The following is a 24,614-nucleotide window of genomic DNA, read 5'->3' on the forward strand; positions in this document are numbered from 1 at the left end:
TCTATTTCAGTTAAATACACAAAAATGCTGGGTAGCAGATGCAGTTTGTGTTTATATATACCATTTATTTATTTATTTATTTTTACAAATTTGGTGATTTACTGGGAGTGGGTCACTTTTCCATGAGGGGATCAGAATTCTATAATAGAAAACTGACCTGGTGGGTCAATTTTCCATGGGGGTCACTTTTCTATCTGACACCGGGAAAGGCTCTGGCATCCCCCAAACCCTCATGAGGACTAAGCAGTTCTGAAAGTGGATGAGTATATAACAGGTTTTAATACACCAGATGCACACATGACAATTCTGTAGTAATTCAACCCAACCCCCAAAATAAGACCAAAGAAGGAAACTTCCCACCACCCCCTTTAATGGAAGTGCTCCTCTTTGGCCTATACCCCTATACCCTACCCATCCACCAACTTTCAGCAAAATCAACCTACAAATGATTATGAAAACAGCCTCTTTAATAGGTGGTAATAAAATAACAGATGTTCAAGAAAGTACACTCCATTCTGTGCCAGCGGCAAACATTAAGCATTAATTTGCATTAATTTCATATAACACACAACAATAATCACAATCTCTGCAATGTTTAATATTCATAACACACAAAGAAATGTTTTACAGGTCCAGTGATGTAGATTTAGGGGGATTTAGTGACTCTAATTTTAAAGATGTTTGTCTTTATAATGTCTATGAGTTTGAGATGCTCAGAGCTGCAATGTGTGATGGAGACCTGACCCAGGTCTCTGGTCATATGGACCGAAAATCACACAAATACATCACAGATGAATGTCTAACAAACAGAGTTAGTGGGAAAAATGTTCACTACAGCATTATTTTTTTTTCTATAGTACTGTTGGGAAAACCAATAACATCAGAGCTTATTGATATTGTGGTTAGGGATGTAACAATATGAAAATTTCATATCACAGTTATTGTGACCATTATTATCACAATGTTGTTGAAATTGTGCTCAAAATGTTCAAAAAGTACTCATACACACACTGAAATAATTGAACCAAGTTGTATTTTGAAAAAAAAAAGTAAAATTAAATAATAGCCACAATGTACTTTCTGTTGCAGAAACATTAAAATATTAACATGTAAACAATCAAATCTACAAATGTGCATTAAAGATGTCACCTTATGGACACTGTTTGCCCATTTTCCAGATGAAGTTTGAGTTGTTTGAGTTTCTTTTTCACAGATAGATAGATAGATAGATAGATAGATAGATAGATAGATAGATAGATAGATAGATAGATAGATAGATAGATAGATAGATAGATAGATAGATAGATAGCGCCTGGAGTGCTGCTGTTTGTCCAGGAAATGTGCAGTACCGTTAGTTTTCAAAGCGCAGTAATCAAACACGGTTATCATGATAATTAGAATTTAAACGGTAATACTAACCGTCAGGAATTTTACCGCAGTTTATCATTATACCGGTAATCGTTACAACCCTAATTGCGGTCTTTAATTATTTCAATCTGACCCTGTTTAGTACCAGTTTTCAGTACCCATCCCTAATCCCTTATGTTTGAGAAAATCTGATGATCCCATACAAAATCCAGATGTGTGGACACAATGAACTTCACAATTGATTCAGGGAATGAATCAGTCTATGGAGACGTCGTGGTGCTTTTGGTCGCTGTGGGTGTGTTCTGGTACCGGACATCCTCATGCTGTCGATAGATCAACACTAAACCCCTTTAAAATTGAACATTAGTTGACAGCTCTTTGCACTTTGGTCACTAATGCCCCATTTCCACTACGTGGTATCGGCTCAACTCGACTCGGCTTGGCCTTTTTTGTGTTTCCATTACGAAAAAGGACCTGGAATCTGGTACCCGGTACTACTTTTTTGGTATCACCTCCGCCGAGGTTCCAGGACTGGGGACCAGATACTAAAACGTGATGTGGAAACACTGCAGACCACTGATTGGTCAGAGAGTCGTCTCTGTGACCCGCCGTTTTACAAAAAACAGATGTGGAAGTTGACAGTAAATATAGCGATACATTAATCTACATGATAACAGCCCAAAACTACACCATGGTCGGTCGAGGAGATTCAGTCTTAGGTGGCCGATGTAAAAATTCAGACGAGACAACAGGCAGCAAGCGAGTTTATCAGCAATTCTCTGAACAGACGACATGGAAGTAACGCGCTGCATCACCATGACGTCCAGGTACTGTAAAGTCGGTAGTATCTTGTAATGGAAACGCTCTCCAGGAATTCCGAGTCGAGCCGAGCCGAGTTGAGCTGGTTCCATGTAGTGGAAACGCGGCATAAGCCAAAGGTTTCCAGTGTTTGGCCCTTTTCGTGCAAAATCAACTCACTGTGGAAAAGAGTCTGCAATAATTCTCAGCTAATGCAGCTAATTTGGCTTTGTGTCTCAGCACTGTGTCCAGAATTTCGATGGGAACAGCAACACATTCAGTCAGCTAATCAGCAGCCAGATAGAAGCGTTAATGAGCTGTGAATGGGGCTACCTCAAAACCAATCAATGATCTTTTGTTTTTTCTTTTTTTTTTTGGCTGGCAAACTTCTGCTATCTTTGCTTTTTATTCTAAATGATTTTAGGGTCACTGTATACATTGCTTTGTTACAAAATGCACATTCAGTATACTTAAAGGTTTTAGGTACACTTAGATGAATTGAATGCATAAATAATTATGGCTAATAAAAAATGTGTTGTCTTTGGCACGACCTTTAAATATCGTGGTGTGCTTGCCACATTGCAAAATGTGACATTTTGCTCTATTATGTTTTGCTTTAGGGTGACACAGTGTGCAGCGGATAGCACTTGTGCCTCACAGCAAGAAGGTCCTGGGTTCAATTCCAACACCAGTTGATGTGTGGAGTTTGCATATTCTGTGTGGGTTCTCTCCGGCTTCCTCCCACCATCCAAACATATGCACTGATAGGTTAATGGGTTAATCTAAATTGCCCATAGGTGTGATTGTTTGTCTGTATACATCAGCCCGGCAATGAACTGGTGACATGTCCAGGGTGTACCCCGCCTTCGCCAATAAGTAGCTGGGATAGGTAGCTCCTGATAGGAAGCTCCTGAAGACCCAGCTCTTCCGAGAGCACCTCCTATCCTAGCACTTTAAAACATTCCATTTTAAATGTTCTAATAAGGTTTTTTCCCAGGATAACCACAGATTCTTTCACGATTATCTCTGGACCTGCTGCGGTGGTCCGGCCTCTTCCCTGCCCTCATCATCACCACTCACTTATCCTCAACCGCCTCCATGTGTCTCCCCCTACTCCCCCCTTCTCCCCCTCTCCCCCAGTCTCTATCTCTATCGCTCTCTCTTTTTCCCCTTCTCTACTCTCTCTCTTTAACCCCAACTGGTCAAGGCAGACGGCCATCCTCCAGGAGTCTGGGTCTGCTCCAGGTTTCTGCTGTTAAAGGGAAGTTTTTCCTCGCCACTGTCACCAGTCACAAGTGTTTGCTCCTGGAGGATTCTGTTGTGTTTCTGTAAATTGACTTAGAGTCTGGTTTTGACCAACTCTATATATAAAATGTCAAGAGATAACTTTTTTTTGTGATCTGGCGCTATATAAATAAAATTTGATTGATTGAGTGATTTAATTGGTTTTCCCCTGTAAGTCGCTTTGGAAAAAAGCGTCTGCCAAATGCGTAAACATAAACATAGGTTCCAGCGACCCTCGTGAGGATAAAGTATGCTCAGAAATGAATCTTTTGTTTTATGTGAGGGGTTCAGCAGGGTTATTGTGTTTATGTGAATACAGGTTAATGCAGTGGTTCCCAACCTTTTTTGGTTCGTGATCCCATTTTAACATCACAAATTTCTGGTGACCCCAGACATTCAAGATGGAGACTTTTTTTTTTTTTTTTTTTGCTAAAATCAATTTGTTTTTGCAAGTAAATGTTAATTTTAGACAACATTTAGTCTATATAATGTATATTATTGTGGATGGAGGCAGAAAAGCCAGGTGTAGATTACTGCACAAAGGGAGAATTTTATTTTCCTTGGTCAGGATATGTACAGTCAGTCCAGCTTGGATTTACAAGGCTGACAATTAATACTGAACAAACAAGAACTCAAACTATGAATTATGAAAGAGCTGCAGAATCTGAAACTGACCACAATGAACATTTAACAGATAAACAGAACCACAGTGCTTCAGTTTCAGCTTCACAGTTTGCCATGTCTTTTATGTACTGAGATCGTCTCTGTCAATTCACTATATATTTTTTAGTACTTTTTTTTTTTTTTAATTTTCAACAATTACTAGAAATTTCATGCAACCCCATTTGAATTCCAGGTGACCCCAAGGTTGAAAAACACTGGGTTAATGTGTGTATGACGTTTATCAGCCTTTTTATGCTAATTTTTATTTTTCTCAATGTACACTCGTAACCAAAGGCGGTAGGCCGATCAGTGCCTTACCTGTTCATCTGTGGTAATCTGATTCAGTTCAGTTCACTTTTGTTTGTAGAGCCCTATATCACAACAAGGTTTCCTCACAGGGCTTTGCAGAATTAGTTGGATATGAAAACAAACAACAGTCAAATAAACAGCAGATATAGGAAATGGATTAATGTCCTGGGCATCCCCCATCTTTAGACCCTCCTTCTCAGCAAAGAAAAACTCCAAAAACCCAGAGGGAAAAGAGAAACCTCGAGGAGAACCACAGTGAAGGAGAGATTCACTCCCATGGATGAACAGGCTATAGATGCACCAGGACTGATGGACGTCCATTTGATAATGTAGTTCCAGTCTGTAAAGATGCAGTTGGGTGGGAGCACATGAGGGCGTCCATCTAGTCCAGTGGTCCCCAACTTTTTTTGTACTACGGACAGGTTTCATGCGTGAAAATTTTCCGGACCAGTAAGAGGTGCGGGGGTTCCAATAACAAAAAACTTTGCCAGTTCAGGGCATGTGATCTGAAACACTTACGTTGTATATCAGGCAATGACAATGATTCTACAGTAGAATCTCAACTCACTCTACTGCAGAATCAGTCAGAACCCTGGACTTGTTTCCCTGCAACTAGACGGTCCCATCTGGGGCTGATGGGAGACACACTCCAATTGTGTTCCGTAGATCCGGTCTACTACTTGGTAATTCATCATCGCAGAAAACCCAGCCACACAAAGATATAAGGTTGGAAACGGAAGAAGGACTTTCCGGGCTTTTGTGGCGATATCCTCATATTCTGCTTTGACTTTAATCCAGAATGCACAGAGGTTTGAAGTTGTCTCAAACATGGGTTGATGTGTCGGAGCAGTTTTGAGGCGCTAGTGTGTCACCTGTTGCGATGAACCTGTAACTTTGGCAGGAATCATGATATTTCCTTCTAAATGCAGCTTTCTGTTTGCAGGCAGTCTGTGACCATTCTGCAGCACCATCGTTTCCTCGTTTCTTCCCGAAAAAGTTCTCCAGTGAATTTTGTTTTTGGCTCATTTCTTTAGCTTGTGTTAGTACTGATTCATGAAATGGCGCACCAGGGTCTAGCGGTTGTGAGGCGAGGGCGGAAACGGTCGCTTTTCAAAATGAAATCTCCGCAAGACTAATGGAAAAAATTGCTTTAATATTAACCACTATTTCTTTTTTTTCTTTTTAGTGATGGGACTTTTGGCTCTTTGAAGGGAGCCGTTCAATCAGGAGCCGTTCACTGAAAAGATCCGTTCAAAAGACTGGCTCTTTTATGTTTAATGCATTATTTTGAAACACCAATGTTTTCATGACTAAGTAGGTGTCATGTGATGATTGACATTACATTTTAAAGGAGTTTAATTAGCGCAGCAGTAAATATTATCATACCATAAAAAAGAATAAATAGTTCAAATGTGTGGGCTAAATACATGACATGAGAGGTGACATTAGGCTAATGCTGGAATTTGACAAAAAACATCACAGTAAATTATGTGGACTAGTCTGTAGGCTAAAAATGAAAATAAAATAAAACATTTTCTTATGAAATAACATTTTTCTTTGGCTCTTTACTCACAGGTGGACACTCACTCACTCTAAACTTTTCTCCGGTTTCGACCAGTCTTCCAGCTCCGCCTCCTCGAGTATGCTCACCTCACGCTTCAAACTAATGTTTTTTTTGCTAACTTCTTGCCATGAGACATGTGCAGAGGACACAAGGACTCTTTTTTTTCTGCTTGAACATTCTCCTCCAGCCCAGTGCCTCCCCAGTGATGCTAAATTGACAGGCAATCGGACACTCCCTCCTCAAAAAAAAAAAAGAATGGCTCTCTACAAAGACTCGGTTCCCATTGTTCATTTCAAAGAGCCATTCAAAAAATTTGATTCTTTCGTGAACGTCACATCACTAGTGGCCCGGTACCAAATGATCCACGGGCCAGTACTGGTCCTTGGACCGGGGGTTGGGGACCACTGATCTGGTTAGATGAGACAGGTGAGGGTGAGGAGGTCCATCCAGACAGGTGAGGGTGGGGGATGATGATGATGTGCTACTATTTTAATGTACTGCCTTCACACCCAGAAGTGCTACAATGTGTAGAAGTAGTTGCATGACACAAATATGCAAACTGACATGTGACATGATCTTGCACCAACTGGTGACTAAGATTAAGCTTTAACCACTTACAGAACATCTCACAGACTACAACTACTAGCATTACCACCCTTTGGATCCTATATCTGTCCAAGACACAAGAAAATGACAACTATAATATACTGTTATTGCTGCATTCGTATCTTCAACACTTCAGCTTGCCTTCTTCAACAGGAGAAGATGATTTCTGGTGAAGAACAAAGTGAATATCTGATTACTCTCTGGTGAATGAAAATAAATTAAACTAGCAGGGGTTGGCGTCTCGTCTTGTATCGGTATCAGCAAACCCAAGGGAGAGCATCAGTAGAAAGAAAAGAAGGGAAGAGAAGAAGAAAGCAGGTGAGCTGAAGGCGTTTGCCCCATTTGGAGGTTGACAGCTTCTTGCTCTGAAGCCAACTGGGTCCTGGAGTTATCTCTTTGTGCACTGGGGAATTAATTATGAGCTTACTGATCACAAGAAAGGAGGCTGAATAATAAAAAGCGTGGTATCTTCTCTCTGAGGTGTTGCTTCCTTTGTCCTATGCTGAGACGGTCATACCTTGAAGCTGCTGTTGTCGTCGATATGAGCCCGTGTCACGGACATAAAGTGGTTAGTAGAAATTGCTCCACTGAGCAGCTAATGGGTGTGAGGTATAAAAATGTCCGGGCCTGTCGTAGAGCTCCTGCTGTGCCTTGTTGTAAATCACACAGCCATTATTACATGGCAGATGAGCGCTGCGAAAGTATGGGTGCTGAAAAGTCCCCCAGCCTCAGCCTCCTTTGTTTTCTGCTTCAGTGCACAGTATAGTGTACCTTTCTAATGTTTACCCTTCCGATGTCTTCAAAACCACAGGTGCTCCCAGTCATTTCCCACAGGCTCAAATATATTGCTTTCAGTGTCCTTTCATTCTCATTTTCATGTTGGATGAAGTCGTTACCTGAAGATCATCAGTCTCAAATTTACAAGGTAGTGCAGAGCAAAGCAAAGTCCTCCCTACGTCTATGCACTGTGCATTTATTCGGACTCAGTCTTTTGGAATACGCCATTCTCCTGCCTTCCCACTATCTGCATGTTACCATTTTGCTACTTGACGCAACAGCATGTATGGTGAAAAAATACACTGAACAAAAATATAAACGCACCACTTTTGTTTTTGCTCCCATTTTTCATGAGCTGAACTCAAAGATCTAAAACTTTTTCTGTGTACACACAAGGTTTATTTCTCTCAAATATTGTTCACAAATCTGTCTAAATTTGTGTTAGTGAACACTTCTCCTTTGCTGAGATAATCCATCCACCTCACAGGTGTGGCATATCAAGATGCTGACTAGACAGCATGATTTTTGCACAGGTGTGCCTTAGGCTGGCCACAACAAAAGGCCACTCCAAAATGTGCAGTTTTATCACACAGCACAATACCACAGATGTCACAAGTTTTGACTGTGCGAGGAAAATGGTGGTCACACCAAATACTGACTGGTTTTCTGACCCCCCCTGGACCACCCAGTACAGTAAAACTGCATATTTTAGAGTGGCCTTTTATTGTGGCCAGCCTAAGTCACACCTGTGCAATAATCCTGCTGTCTAATCAGCATCTTGATATGCCACACCTGTGAGGTGGATGGATTATCTCAGCAAAGGACAGAGGAGAAGTGCTCACTAACACAGATTTAGACAAATTTATGAACAATATTTGAGAGAAATAGGCCTTTTGTGTACATAGAAAAAGTTTTAGATCTTTGAGTTCAGCTCATGAAAAATGGGAGCAAAACCAAAAGTGGTGCGTTTATATTTTTGTTCAGTGTACATTTGACAACGACTTGAATGGTCTCAGACAAGCCAGTCATGCTTGTTTCATTGTGGTGTTTGTCTTTTGTTGATATTAAACTATTCTAATACCAAAGTTTCCCCCACTTCCCAAATGAGTGTGATTGGTTTAAACTAGTGCTGTCAAATGATTAAAATTTTTAATCAGATTAATCACAGGGTTGCTGTAGATTAATTTTGATTAATCATCATTAAATATCATTCATTTTTAATCTATATTAATTATGTTTCATTTTGCATGAGCAGACTCAAGAAAGAAGGGAATATATGTATGCACTTAACAGGTTTATTAAACACCTTCAACAGTTTCAACAAAACAACTTGAAACAGCTGTTCTGTTCTTTTTTTTTTAATCTTCATATTTCCGTCCAGAGGGCCACTGTGCTGTTTAGCGTCTTCCATCTTCATGGGTTGGTTCTGCTGCCTGTCACTACCGGACCTACTGCCAATTTGTGCATGCAAACTCTGGTAACTACTCGGACAAAGTACCCCAAATGCATTGCCAGAGAAGATCAGAGTTGTTCTATCCTGCAGATGTTGTTAATTCAAGATTTTTTTTTGCTTAATTCAAGAAAAAAAAAAAATCTGCCAATGGAACAAGTGAAAATTATCTTGGTAAGATTTCTTGAAATAAGGTTTTCAAAATCTATTGTCTAAAAGTATGTTCTTATATCTCACTGAAAAGTTTCTCTTTAGGTCAGGGGTCAGCAACCCTGGTCCTCGACAGCCACTATTCTGCATGGTTTAGATGCAAGACTTACAGATTTCTGATACTTAGGCTATGACTGAGGTTTTACAGATTTGATGAAAAATTGGTCACGAAAGTCTCCCGCACCTTTAAGTGATGAGATGGAACTTTCACCCGTGAGGCAGAAGGTGAGTCATACGCGTTTTCATTTCTGGCATAAAGCTGCTCTGTGGGCGGTGACAGGTGTGGAGTTGGAGTGGGGATACTGGTTACCTGTCAAACTGTGACTCAGGTGTGTTAAGGTGAGCTCATGAGGGATAGAAACATAATATGTGATAGCTGAGCACTCACAGATTTATGTTAATTGATATTTAAGTGGGCGACATGGTGGTGCAGTGGATAGCACTAGCATCTTTAACCTTTAGACCTGTTGTTACCCCATGATTATATTATCATTGTGTCATTATGAAAACTTCTGTTGAATGTGGTAAATGTAAATGTTGATGGTTGACTCACTTTATTATGACCGTGGCGACATTTGGTTTATTTTACCCATGGCCGTTGATCAGGGGTGTTAACCTAAAAGCTGTGGGGGGGCCCAAGGGAGAGGGGGGCCCATGGGAAGTTAAGATTTTTTTTTTTTTTTTCCTGTTGTTCAACTAAATTACATGATAAATATCGACCTATATGCAAACTTCACACATTAGATTTTATAAATTGGTATATTATTGTATTCCAAAAAAGTAAAGACTGCTGTCACTACTCTGTGAACACCCCTTGAGAAAAGCGCAAAATGGTTCACTCCACACGAAGTTTGAGAAACGCACCTTGCTTGTTTGGCTGTTCTCTCCATTGAAAGCACATTGGCGAGAGCATTGGACTTTAACCCTTTCATGCATAGTGGTCACTACAGTGGACAGCTGTTCAAAGGTTTGCTCTCTTGTATATTTATGGATTTTGTTGGTTTAGTTCCATATCAGCCAATACAGTGGATACGCTTATGCATCATCTCATACACTGTAATTCATACCATTACTGTAAATTTGCAGTTGTAGATAAACCTGATCTGCACTAACATGTTTAAATGTAAAACAAAATGCTATTTGTTATTGGACTGCAATTAACTGTTTTTTTTTGTTTGTTTGTTTGTTTGTTTTTTGCACATTATCTCCATGCAGGTATGTTAAAATGTGAGAAAACATCGGATTAGCAGCATTAAACATGTTTTTATTTCATAGTTTTCACTCAGTATATCAGCAAATACATGTTTCTTTGCTTCTTTAGCTGAGTGGACATTTTTGTAACTCCGTGAAAAATAGGTTTAGAAAATTTTTTCTTTTTTTTTTTTTTCAAGCCTTAAGAGGAATAAAAACACTCAGGAAAAAAATATCTTGATTAAGGTTTGCATTATTCATGCATGAAATGGTTAAAGACCTCGTCAGGGATTTTGCCAGCAAGAAGACCCGTCAGTGGGCATTTTCTGTAGAGTAAACTGGAATGTATAGAATTGTGCTATTTTTAGTTTTGGAATACTCATTCAAATCTGTTTGTTTTTGCCTTTTTTGTATCTTTACAGGAAGATGACAATTGAGTCATGTTTTGTTTGGTTACCTTTTATGACATATTATTATAGGCTTTTGAAAAATTTGGCCCATTGTTGTTCACTCAGGAAATATAATGGGTAAATACAGTCTTGCGTGGTTGTGTTTTCTTATACAGTAGCTTAAGCAGACTTGCGAATTATGGTTAAATCATAATGTTAGCCCTGTGATATAGCCATTGTGTGTATGTATGTGTGTGTTGGGGGGCGGGGGGTTGCGGGGGGCCCATCAGGACTTTTTGTGTATGGGCCCAGAATTTGGTGCTACGGCCCTGATTTTACCCACAAGAAAATACACAGCATCTAAACATGAGTTTACAAGATATAAACACAATTTGCATCATCAAAACTTTTTTTTGCCTTAGTTGTGTGGTGTCACTGCAACATTTAACAAAACAATCTATATCTTATCATGAGTGAAAAATGACCTGCTGCATGAAAAAACCCTGTTGCTATAATACTGAACTAGACCTTGGAATGGAAATATGATAGTAAAGTGGTGTTGAATTGAAATGCAACACATTGGCTGACTGATGTTCACTGAAAAGGTCTTGATAGTCATTTTATTTCTATGTTAAAATGATCACCAGTTCAGGCGATCCAACATCCAAGTGGTTATGGTGCGTACCAAAAAAAAAAAAAAAGCCTCGAGGCGTGAGTCCCTGTTCAATTTCCAGCTGACCGCTCCATTTGCTCCATGTCATTCTCCTACTCTCTTCCCCAACATTTTTTTTTTTTTGACTCCAAACTACCACTGTCAAATCAAAGCATAAAATATAAAATGTCTGTCCTTTTTAAAGCACCACTTCATTTTCCCAGCAGAGACTGTAGCTCCACTGCATCCTCCACCTCAGCCTTTGCATACTGTACAGATAACAAACGCCACCGGGCAGAATCCCATTTCCTTTTGAACAGAGTAAATATGTTTTATGAATTGCAATGAGGGAAACTGTCAGCGCTTATTAGAGAGCATTCTTTTGCGCTATGAAGATGTGATGGTTTGTATGCACATCTTTTGTGTGTTTGAAATGGGATGAATAGAAGGCAATCATGATGGCGCTGATGGTGATTTGTGGAAGGCAGGATGGAGCCTCAAGGGGCTGATTGCTCCCCCAGGCCAGCCTCTCACATTGTCTAGCATGCCTCGAAGAACACTAAAGACTGTGGATAGACTTGTCAATGAGTCTCAAAGGAATTCTCTGCTGTGTTTCTGCCAATTACAGTCAGCAGGTGGGAAATCATTTCTTCCTTCTGCGTATATATCAAACAGTTGTGTGAGAGTTTTTCAATCAAAAAGTTGATATGAATCTGCCTGTATGGACTAGAAGAGATTGTCATTTATATTTAAGGACTAAATACATTACATTGCTACCGCAGGGTGTTTATCAGAAGTGTGAGCTTGACATTACAATGAAATTCAAACAGACAGTGAGATAGAAAAGAGCTGTTCATTGTTTGATATGAGATAGAAAAATAAAATATTTGCTTCCACAATGATCAATGCACAAACTAAAAGTGTGCAGCCCTAACAGTGAGTGTACCTGCTTTGATAGGTACCATGAAGTCATGGTACTAATGTAAGGAATGATGTTCAAAGGGATAATGTGGATGTGGACAGGGGTCTGGATCAGCACTTATGTTGGTCTAATGTTCTAAAAGGGATGTTCTAATCTTCTAAAATACACTTTCCTTTCACCTTACATGTGTTTTCTTCTATCTATCTATCTATCTATCTATCTATCTATCTATCTATCTATCTATCTATCTATCTATCTATCTATCTATCTATCTATCTATCTATCTATCTATCTATCTATCTATCTATTTAACCACATACAGGTAAGGAACCAAATATACGGTGGCCCAGAGGTGCAACAGCCCAAAAAATTATCCACTATAAAAAAATAAAAAAGAGAGAGCTGCCCAAAAAATTATCCACTGACCAAAAAAATATCCACTATAAGAAAAAAAGAGAATAGACCAAAAAATTATCCACCAACCAAAAAAATTATCCACTATAAGAAAAAAAAGAGAGCTGCCCAAAAAATTATCCACTAGCCAAAAAAAAATATCCACTATAAGAAAAAAAAGAGAATAGACCCAAAAATTATCCACTAACCAAAAAAAAATTATCCACTATAAGAAAAAATGAGAACGGACCAAAAAATTATCCACTAACCAAAAAAATTATGCACTGTAAGAAAAAAAAAGAGAACGGACCAAAAAATTATCCACTAATCCCAAAAAAATATCCACTATAAGAAAAAAAAAGAGAACGGATCAAAAAATTATCCACTAACCCCAAAAAAATATCCACTGTAAGAAAAAAAAGAGAACAGATCAAAAAATTATCCACTAACCAAAAAAATTATGCAGTATAAGAAAAAAAGAGAATGGACCAAAAAATTATCCACTAACCCCAAAAAAATATCCACTGTAAGAAAAAAAAGAGAACAGATCAAAAAATTATCCACTAACCAAAAAAATTATGCAGTATAAGAAAAAAAGAGAATGGACCAAAAAATTATCCACTAACCCCAAAAAATTATCCACTATAAGAAAAAAAAGAGAATGGATCAAAAAATTATCCACTAACCAAAAAAAAAAAAAAAGATCCACTATAAGAAAAAAAGAGAACAGACCAAAAAATTATAAACAATAAAGAAAAAACATAACCTCCTTAGCAGAGGTAAAAAACCTGATTTTTAGTGAAAAAAACAAGTCAAAATACAGAGAATAATATTTCAATAAAAGGTGATAAATCACTTAAGAAAGGTTCAATACAGAGAAAAATGTATTTGGGAATGGCCAGAAAAGTAGCGCTGGGTCTTTATAGGTTAAATGAATGTGAAGATGGGTTTAATATGCACAGATGGAGAAGGAACCAAGAGTTTTCTAAGTGTGTACATACTAGTCTGACTTCACACAGCTGATTCTGTGTATATACGGTATCTAGATTAACTCAGAAAATATTTGGTCAGCCAAGCCAAACATTCTATCATTTTCCACTCACCCACTCATAGAGTAAAAAGGATTTTAAGGTCACAAGCTAAATTCCCTTTGCAGAATTTTATCTATAGCAGATTCTTTCTCGGAATATTGTAAAATAGAATCATATCTGATTTATTCATTGAACTACTGAAATATATTTTCAGTGAGTGTAGTCTGTCTGTATTATGGCCTGATGTGAGAGACAGAACTCCAGCAGACAAGACTAAAACTTACAATAATGCCTCCATCATCTTATCCTGGAATGCAAACACTAACATACAACACTATTATTTCCAGAAACATCCTCAATGATGACAACTCCACTGCCCACAGATTAAAAAAAAAAAATTGTGATATCAGTCTTTTGTTGCTTTGAATGTAACTCTGAATTGACAGATGTCCTGCCTCGTGTACACACAGTATAATGAAACAACTTTAAAGTAAACTTCCTGCTTGAAAACTTTTGTGCACCAGGGGCTCGTTTCTGGGTTAAATAGTGAACGCAGCCGTTTGTAAGCGAAATAGTGAGCGAACGATGGGTCAGCGAACGCAGAGGCTTAACAAATGCAAAATCCGTTTCTGCGCTCGTTGCGTTTGCTAAGCCATTGTTCGCTCACTATTTGCGTTCAGGGGTGCGCTAAACAGGTGCGTTCACTATTTAACCCAGAACGAACGCCTCCGCTCCCGCTGTTTCCAGTCATCTGATCTGACGGCATTGTGGTTAGAATGAAGAACTACAGGGATTGGACAAAATAATGGAAACACCTTCACCTCAAGATGATAATGCCCCAATCCATACAGCTAGAATTGTTGAAGAATGGCATGAGGAACATTCTAATGAAGTTGAGCATCTCGTATGGCCGGCACAGTCCCTAGACCTCAACATTATTGAGCATTTATGGTCAGTTTTAGAGATTCAAGTAAGACGTCGATTTCCACCGCCATCGTCTCTAAAAGAGTTGGAGGGTATTCTAACTGAAGAATGGCTTAAAATTCCTTTGGAAACAATTCACAAGTTGTATGAATCAATACCTCGGAGAATTGAGGCTGTAATTGCCGCAAAAGGCGGACCTACCCAAAAAAAATATCCACTATAAGAAAAAAAAGAGAACGGATCAAAAAATTATCTACTAACCAAAACAATTATCCACTATAAGAAAAAAAAGAGAACGGATCAAAAAATTATCCACTAACCAAAAAAATTATCCACTATAAGAAAAAAAAAAAGAGAACGGACCCAAAAATTATCCACTAACCAAAAAAATGATCCACTATAAGAAAAAAAAGAGAACGGACCAAAAAAATTATCCACTAACCCCAAAAAAATATCCACTATAAGAAAAAAAAAAAGAGAACGGATCAAAAAATTATCCACTAACCAAAAAAAAAAAAGATCCACTATAAGAAAAAAAAAGAGAATGGACCAAAAAATTATCCATTGTAAGAAAAAAAGAGAACAGACCAAAAAATTATAAACAATAAAGAAAAAACATAACCTCCTTAGCAGAGGTAAAAAACCTGATTTTTAGTGAAAAAACAAGTCAAAATACAGAGAATAATATTACAATAAAAGGTGATGAGCTAGAATTGTTAAAGAATGGCATGAGGAACATTCTAATGAAGTTGAGCATCTTGTATGGCCGGCACAGTCCTCAGACCTCAACATTATTGAGCATTTATGGTCAGTTTTAAAGATTCAAGTACGACATAGATTTCCACCGCCATCGTCTCTAAAAGAGTTGGAGGGTATTCTAACTGAAGAATGGCTTAAAATTCCTTTGGAAACAATTCACAAGTTGTATGAACCAATACCTCGGAGAATTGAGGCTGTAATTGCTGCAAAAGGCAGACCTACACCATATTAAATTATATTTTGTTGATGTTTTAAGGTGTTTCCATTATTTTGTCCATCCCCTGTATTATAGGATATCTGTCAGCCTGGATCTGTGACCTCCTCCCTTACCCTCAGCTGTCTGGATGGACCTCCTCACCCTCATCTGACAATAGATGGACCCCCTCAGCTGCCCCCCCACCACCACTGTCTGGCTGGATGTCTAAGGATGACCCCAGTTATAGTTATTCCGCACTGGTGACTTTATTAACAGAACTCTAAACGGTCACTGTTGGTCGTAACCACGGCAACAACAGGACAAACAGATTGTATAGAAAAACTGAACACTGTTCCATTCCTCTCATCCACGCGCTCATATCTCATTAGGCGCGCGCACACAGACACACACACACACACATCTGCTGGTGTGTGTTGCACCAGTTCACTGCCCCCATACGGTTCTCATTCATTCATTCATTCGTTCATTCATTCATTCATCTCTCAAAGCCACACACACTTTGACCTGAACTAATCTATATTTATTCATAGATCGATAGAGAATAAAATTCAGTGAGCGGATCAATCCTCACTCGGTAAATTTTTTATCAGCGCAAAATGTCCATGAGAAAAATCTGATATCATTAAAGATATTGTCAGACTTGTGTTAAAAATCTTCTTTTTCAAATGTAAATAATATTTAAAGGAAATGCATGACAGAAACGCAGTGAAATGAAGCTACAAGAATACATCCTCCTTCTAAAATCTAAATTCTAAAATCAGCCCCCGTAGCGACAAACTGGGCGAGCACACACTTTTAACCAACTAGCCCAGAAACGGGATAGCGCATTTTGCGTTGTGTTGCGGTTAACGAACTAACGAACGAATGTATTTTGCGTTGCGTTAGTTGTTAATGAACAAAGAGTGAGCCCAGAAACAGGATAACGCAAAATGCGTTAAATGAACGCATTTTGCGTTGCGGTGGGCTTAACGATTTAACGAACTAGTGCAGAAACGAGCCCCTGGTTGGTAGAGGTGAAAAAAGGAGCGATTATGCACCTTTGACCACGACACATTTCATATAAAAGACCATTCTAATTATTTACATGTGAATTTTCTGATGTCCTTCAGAACATCTACTAGGAAGCATTTTCCCATCCGTTCAGTCCCTCTTCTGCTCATATAGTTCATATAGGTTTTTAACCCTGCACCATGTACTGCTTCAATTCTTATTCAGCTAACATTGAAATGTTATTTTTTTCTCAATGAGCATGAAATCTGCTTCCTTTTGCAGTGACAAGGGAGGGTTGTCTTGAAAAGTGAGTCACAGATAAGTCAGTAAATTGGGCATAGTCAATGAGAAAAAGAGTGCAACAGCTTTTAGGAGATGTCAGGAAGCTGAGGCGGAGAATCGATGCGCCTGCCTCGGTGTTGTTTCTAAGAACGGACACACTATATGTGATGTGTAGCAGTTGGTGCAACAGTGGGCAGATGTGAATATAGGTACTTGTTCTGTTTGTGACCGTGAAGAGGAAACACAAGGCACTATGGGGAGAGGAACAGGTAGGAGTATACCCAAGCTCAGGCATTTCAATGTGCCGTTCTGTTTCATGTCTATGGGCTGAGCGTGGTGTGAGGCTGCAGGATAAACAGAATAAATCCTGCTGGTCCTGTCAGACAGGACAACCAGCAGGATTTAACCTGGGTGAATACAATACTACAGTACATTCTCCATAACACAGCATGAGTCAGAGGAAAGCAACCACACAAAATCATGTCATCTCCCCAGCCACTACAGAAGATACTTCATAATATTTGTACACACACACACACACACACACACACTATATATATATATATATATATATATATATATATATATATATATATATATATATATACATACATACATATATATATATATATATATATATATATACACACTACCGGTCAAAAGTTTTAGAACACCCCAATTTTTTCAGTTTTGTATTGAAATTCAAGCAGTTCAAGTCTAATGAACAGCTTGAAATGGTACAAAGGTAAGCGGTGAACTCCCAGAGGTAAAATAAATAAATAAATAAATAAGGTTAAACAAAACCGAAAAATAATGTACATTTCAGAATTATACAAAAAGGCGAACAAGAAATGGGTTAACAACTTAAAGCAGTTCGGCAGCAGTGGAGGTTGATCAATCCTCAAAAGTTGGTGCTACCAATTCCTACAGGTGTCCCCACGTTTGTGAATTCCTTCCAACCCCCTGTGTCTGCATAAAAGTAGTGTTGGAACACACTTTGGTTCCATACCATTGTGAGCATTATTTGAACAGTATTGTACTGCAGAAAGTAGTGTGTTACTATAAAAATGGAAAAGAGGAAAAGGCAATTAACGATAGAAGAGAGACAGACCATCAGAACACTATAGAGAAATTGCCAAGAAAAGTCAAGGTGTCATTCAGTCCAGTTTCCTTCACCATCAAAAGGCACTAAGAAACTGGGGGAAATGCTGTCAGGAAGAGGTCTGGATGGACAGACAGACAGACAGCTACCTAGGTGTCAGTGCATTTGATCTGAAAAACATGGCTGTAAATGCTCTTATACACTGCTATATTTAAGACACTGTGTTAAATTTGATCCTAGTGGTTTTTGTAATCCAGACATGCAGGTTTTTCATGAATCGTCTCATTCCAGGTTTTGCGTGTAACCCATCGTGTCCACTCACGTTAAGTGTGGAACCTGCCCATTTATAAACACACATATATCGCAAGTGATTTTGCAACAGCGGTCATTTTTGTGAAACACTCTACCTTGTTTAATTAGTTCGATTCCCAAAATGTACCTGAGAGAGAAGAAATATTCAAAAAAATAGTAGCATGTAATTTTTGGGTACTTTTTACTGTGTTACACACAGATTTTTGTATAAAAAAATAATATTAAAAAATATATAAATGTGTTTATTATGAAAAATAGTTTCTCTTTTATCTCAGTAAATATTTGTATTGTTAAAATAGACCCAAAGTGCTTCCAAACTTGCTTCATAACATTAGTCTACATCTAGTTTGAATTTTGAGCTCCCATGCCCTGTTTTTAGTGACCAGTTTCACAGAAGCACCCATAGATAGATAGATAGATAGATAGATAGATAGATAGATAGACGGACGGACGGACGGACAGACGGACAGACAGACAGACAGACAGACAGACAGACAGACAGACAGACAGACAGACATGAACATACTGTAATACACAGTATGTTCTGTAAACAAAGCAAGCAGGAACAGGACAATTCAGAGAAGGATATCATATATGTATGTGCATATAGCCCCCACCCCCACCTCCATCCCCCCACCACCCTTTAATTTTTTCTCAGTCTGCCACTACCTAACAATAGACAATAGAGCACCTCTGTTGGGAAGAAAATGCAATTTTAATTTCAAATTATTTTAATTTAAATTTATTGCTCCTGTACAAAGGTAACTACGCTTTAATCTTTATCATATATATTTTTTTTTACCTCATCAATCTTTTTCTGATTTAAATTTGAACTAAACATATTGTTAAAGTGAAGTGTTTTCTGTTAAATTACCAACATACACCTGAACTTATAACCAATAAAAAGCATTGTAAGAGGTAGCTGCTGTTTCATTTATTCAAATTCCTCCTCCATGGAAAAACTGGGCTGGTGTGGGCATGAAAGTCCTGGGCTGAAAAAGGGGTCCACTCTGCCCATGGATGGATGGATGGATGGATGAATGGATGGATGTTCATTTCAGCACAGCAAAAACAACAAATCTAAAGGCCATCTAAACTTTTGCACGTATTTATTTCTGAAATTCCAGTTAATTCTACGAATGTCAGAAATATCTTTTAAAGGTATAGTATTTTAAAATAATTTACCTTTGTGTCTAAAATAAAAGTTTAAATAGTATTGTCGTGGAGGCGTAAACAACAAAGAAATTTGTGGAGAATAGATTGGTTGGCAGTCAGGCCTTCCTTTATTGTGCACAAGTGAGAAACTGACAAACGAAGCTTCGCCCTCTGTCAGAAGTCAGTTCTGACCTGTCCTGGAAGTCAGTCTAACTTATAGTAGCCTGCTGCGCTAAGCTTAAATGTGATTGGTTAATATGATGTATGACGCTGTCGCTAAGCAGAAGAAAGAAAACAAGATACAAACAGAAAGAATACAAGACCTTGGAGTTGTCCTGGGAAGTTTTAACGAGTTGGGTTATGCAGTATCTTGTGGTATCGTTAGAGACAAAGTAGCTTAGAAAACATGCAGAATTGAGAAACTGACGGAGAGCAAACATTCCTATCTATCATAGGTGTCTTATAAACTAATAGAAGACTTATGGTCAGTATTAAAATCAGTATTAAAAGTATGAAATCCCTTCTACGTTAGTCACCAGCTCGTCTGCAGGGAGAGATGTGTTTAACTTGGAGCAAAAAAGTGTGTTTTTCATAAGAGAAGAACTCATCTCAACTCATGTGAATCTGAGAATATACAGTCCCATTTCAACAGTACCCAAAGGTCATTACTGCAACTCATCAGTGAGAAAAACAGCACATTTAGTCGCTTTACTTTTACACAGTAATAGTCTCGAAAGTTTTGAAGTTGGAGACAATATTCAGTAAAGCTTCCACTGCATAAAGTAAAAGTATTGACTTGTTATCATTTGCAAGTACAATAAAATGGATGCACTTAAATAACCTAATACTCTATATAACATTTATGCATTTAATCTAAGAACAAATAAGAAGATTATATTTATATACCTTACTATAAGTACTTATATGCTATTGTATTGAATTGAACACTTGCATTAAATTACATTTTCAACAATGTTTAAAGTCAGGGAACTCAATGAGCATTTTTCTCAGTACCTTCTTTAATAATGGTTTTTGTTTTTTTTTTTGTTTGTTTTTTTTGCACCAGAGAAGGCAATATCTTTTACTAGAGGACCATTCTATATTAACCCTGTCATGCATAGTGGTCACTACAGTGGACAGCTGTTTAAAGGTGTTGATCTCTTCTATATTTATGGATTTTGTTGGTTTATTTCCATATCAGCCAACACACTGGACACTTACGCATCATCCCATACACTGTAATTCACACCATTACTGTAAATTTGCTGTTCTAGATAGACCTGATCTGCAGAAACATGTTTGAGTGTAAAAAAAAAAAAAAAAAAAAAAAAAATTCTAATTGTTATTAGACTGTAATTAACCTTTTTTTGTTTGTTTTTTAACAAAAGGTTTTTTTTTTTTTGGCAAATTATCTCCATGCAGGTATGTTAAAATGTGAGAAAACATCAGATTAGCAGTATTAATGTTTTTATTTCATAGTTTTTATGCAGTATATCAGTAACTACATGTTTCTTTGCTTCTAAAATTAAACGCATGGTGTCCAGCTGAGTGGATATTTTTGTAATGCCACAAAAAATAGGTTCATAAAAAAATTCAATCATATTGTTTGTTGGTTTTTTCATGCCTAAAGAGGAATTAAAAACACCAAGGGAAAAAAAATCTTGATTAAGCTTCTCATAATTAATGCATGAAAGGGTTAAATAAAGTAAGCACATGCCCACACATTGGGAAATTGAATAGAAATGTGCTAAAGTTAACCCATAAAGACCCAAACAACCGCCAACGACCAAAACCATCTACTGATCTACAATGTTTAATAACTTCAGAACCAATAATTCTATCAATCCATGTAAATAATTGGTGTAAAATGCAGTTATTCATCTTTTCATGGTCATCAGATATGACCCATTTGGATGTTCAGAGGCTCCATAGTTACCATGGAAACACCGTCATCTTCTACAACATTGATTCACCAGTAAAACCCATAGAGTTGGATCAATGACAGTGGATGGACACACTTGGTTTATGTTCAATTAATGATAGATTTTGCTGAAAAAGTTATTTTTTCTTCAGTTTTCTCTATTTTGGATATAATACCCCTCAACTTTAACGTGAGCGTTTATGAACGTCAACATCAGGGGTGTCAAACTCATTTTAGTTCAGGGGCCACATTCAGCCTAATATGATATAAAGTGAGCCGGTCCAGTAAAATAATTAAAAAAAAATAGGATCAAAACTTTTGAGTGAAAAAAGTAAAATTGAAAAAAATGAAAATGTTTACATCTACAAATTGTAATCGAACATAACATGAATAAATATGAGCAATCTGAAAATCCTTAAGGAAAACAAGTGCAATGTTAACAATTTTACACCTTAGTTTATTATTTATCCATATGCATCACAACTTAGAGATCACAGTGGATCTACAAATCCACAAAACATTAAATAACAGACAGAATATTATTAAAATTCCACACACATCTCTTAAGAGATTTCAGGTTATTCTTTTTTTTTTTTTTTTAAATCACAGGCTAGTCTGTTAATGTAAACATTTGCGTAATTTTACTTTTTTTTTTTACACTAAAACAAAGAGAAAAAATTAGTTTTCATTATTTATAAGTTATTATGGTAGTATTTTACTGGTCTGATCATTTTTAGATTGAATTGACCTAAAATGATTTTAACATCCTTGATTGTTAATATCGTCAGTGTGATTTTTGCATTTCACAAATTCATTCCAGGGGCTGGATTGGCGGGCTAGATTTGGCCCCTGGGCCGCATGTTGGACACCTGTGATCTACATCATGAATAAACTAAATATAGGAAAATACCTGATGTTTACTGAAAAAACACAAAATACAGAGGATGTCATAATAACTTGTGATAAATCACTTAAGAAAGGTTAAATATAGAGAAAAAAAAAATATTTTGGAACTACCGCATAAGTAACACTTGGTCTTTATGGGTTAAACTACATGAATGTGTGAGTCATGACAGATCGTTTTACAACAGGCTATTGGACAATTTTTCTATTCGGATTTTAAAACAATATATGTTAGAAAATGATGATTAAATACTAAAGGTGCTATCATCTGAATGACCTCTTAGATATTTAGATTAACAGAGAGTTGTACCTAATAAAGTGGCCACTAAATGCATGTTACAAATTGCAATGTGAATAATACATTGATACATAACCTACTCTTTAACCCTTGTGTGGTGTTCAGGTTTTTGTTATTCAGTCAGTGTTCGTGGGTCTGGTGGACCTGCTACATTTGTGGGTTTTTAATTCAACATAATCAAACAATTTTTTGTTAAAATACTCAACAGATGTTTACTTCATCCCAATTACCAGCAACATAAAGAGCATATATGTTTAATATTTGCCTTTTGCCTTTGCTAGATCACATTTAGGAATTAAAGTGCTACTCGTTTTTAGTTTGTTTTTTTAATAAAGTGTAATATAATCAAGATATGAGGAAAAAATTCATTAAAAAAGTAATTACTCATCATTTTTCTTTTAATAAAAAATGAAAACAGGTCCCACAGACCCAAACACCATACAAGGGTTAAACATTATTTCAGCCCGAGTCACATCAAATTTATGGAGGTGCACACAGAAACTCCCATGATCCCATGCTACTTGGCATTGTCATCTATAACTCCAACTTTAGTGTTTTTTGACACAGAAGATCCCTAGTGGAGGAAATGATGTGCATGTGGGTGTAACGTGGGGTAGAAAATAAAGGTAAATTATGTGCAAGTTATTCCCCAGCTCCAGCAGCGAGGGCGTATGTGGTTAATCACTTTCTCCAGTCCGTTAGCATGTATTTAAAGCCTATTTATATGCACGTGTCTGGTGGATACACATGCGCGCAGTGGGAATGCTTGACCCTTGATGGATGGTTATCTTGGGATGAGGTGACGGAGCAATAATTACACCGTCGGCTGAGTTGACCTATTGATAGCAGTATAGGCTGTACACTCTGCAGAAACGCCTCTTTTTACCCCAAACCTCAAAAAAAAAAAAAAAAAATGAACATGTTAATCACAGTTTATATGAAGAAAGACACCAAGACCGGATCAAAATGAACCAAAGAGTCAAAAGTTAATGCTCAGTGAACAAGTCTCACTTTAATATTGAATCTGCTTTTTTATGAGCAGTTTAATGCAACTTCAAGGAGGAAATAACAGCTGTTCCCTCCTCCTACTTAAACTCACTGTCCCTTATGTTATATTCGGTCTCGCTGTCCCAAAAGATATAATTAACAAAAGTAGTTGGAGTTTCAAAGCAGACGTTTCCGATTCTAAGAGATCATAAAACGCTATAGTGTACATTAACACTACAACAATCATTTTGCAGATGTGTGACAGCAACAGGGGATTTAGTGGCTTCTCTGTTTATGGTTTTGCGACTTCAAACCACACAAAATATCACTAATGTCCTGTGGGAATAGTGAAATATTCAAAGTAATGAAACTCAATGAAACCAGTCAAGTAAATCTCACCCGAAAACCAAAAATATATCTGTGTTGATGTAGGAAAAAGTTCGTTTATTTACTATTTGCTTTTATTTTTGAGATTGATGATTTAAAAACTTTTGGGTTTAGTGTTTTAGTGTCGAAGAAGTACTTCTGTAGTTAAAATAAGACCACGTCAACCAAAAATATAAAAGGATTAACCATGAGAGTAGTTTTCATAGTTGTTTTTAGTATTTTTTTTTGCCACTGCGGGTAAATCATGATGTTAAGGTGTAGCACAGGGGTGTCAAACTCATGTTAGTTCAGGGGCCACATAAAGCCCAATATGACCTGCAGTGGGCTATTTATACAGGAGGTAGGGGGAACACAGGTGACAACAATCAGGGGTGGGGCTAACAATCACACTGGCGGGAAAACAAACAAAGGGAGGAAGTCAGGGTCTGAAAAGAGAGGGAAGAGATGTGTACAAAATAAAACAGGAAGTGCAAGACAGGACCAAATGTGAACGACTCTAACTTAACATAAAGTGATAAATCAAACAAAGACAAAACACTGAAAACCAAAGACAAGACATGAAACACTAAACATTAACATTATTAGCAACTCTGACGAGACATGACATTAATGAAAAATTGGTCAAGAAAGTCTCCGGTATCTTTAATGTCTCAAAACTGCAGAAAATCAACAAATCAGCATGTGACATCCTCAAAGGTTCATCCCCCATTTATATAGAGTTCATGGATTCTATGCAACAAAAGGCCGACGATGTTGTGTGTTAAAAAAGT

General features: G+C 37.5%; 1 protein-coding gene and 1 long non-coding RNA gene across 2 annotated transcripts in view; both read right to left on the reverse strand.

The window, feature by feature from the left end:
* Positions 1-24,614, reverse strand: part of zmat4a (zinc finger, matrin-type 4a) — a 434,438-nt gene that overhangs the window by 28,157 nt on the left and 381,667 nt on the right. The window lies entirely within an intron of this gene.
* On the reverse strand, positions 412-22,721 carry LOC115426268 (uncharacterized). Its single transcript, XR_003936323.1, has 3 exons — positions 22,551-22,721; positions 16,012-16,021; positions 412-422 (listed from the first exon to the last, which is right to left on the reverse strand). It is a non-coding gene; the product is annotated as an uncharacterized LOC115426268 (long non-coding RNA).

This window comes from Sphaeramia orbicularis, chromosome 9, assembly GCF_902148855.1.
Source record: "Sphaeramia orbicularis chromosome 9, fSphaOr1.1, whole genome shotgun sequence".
Lineage (NCBI taxonomy): Eukaryota > Metazoa > Chordata > Actinopteri > Kurtiformes > Apogonidae > Sphaeramia > Sphaeramia orbicularis.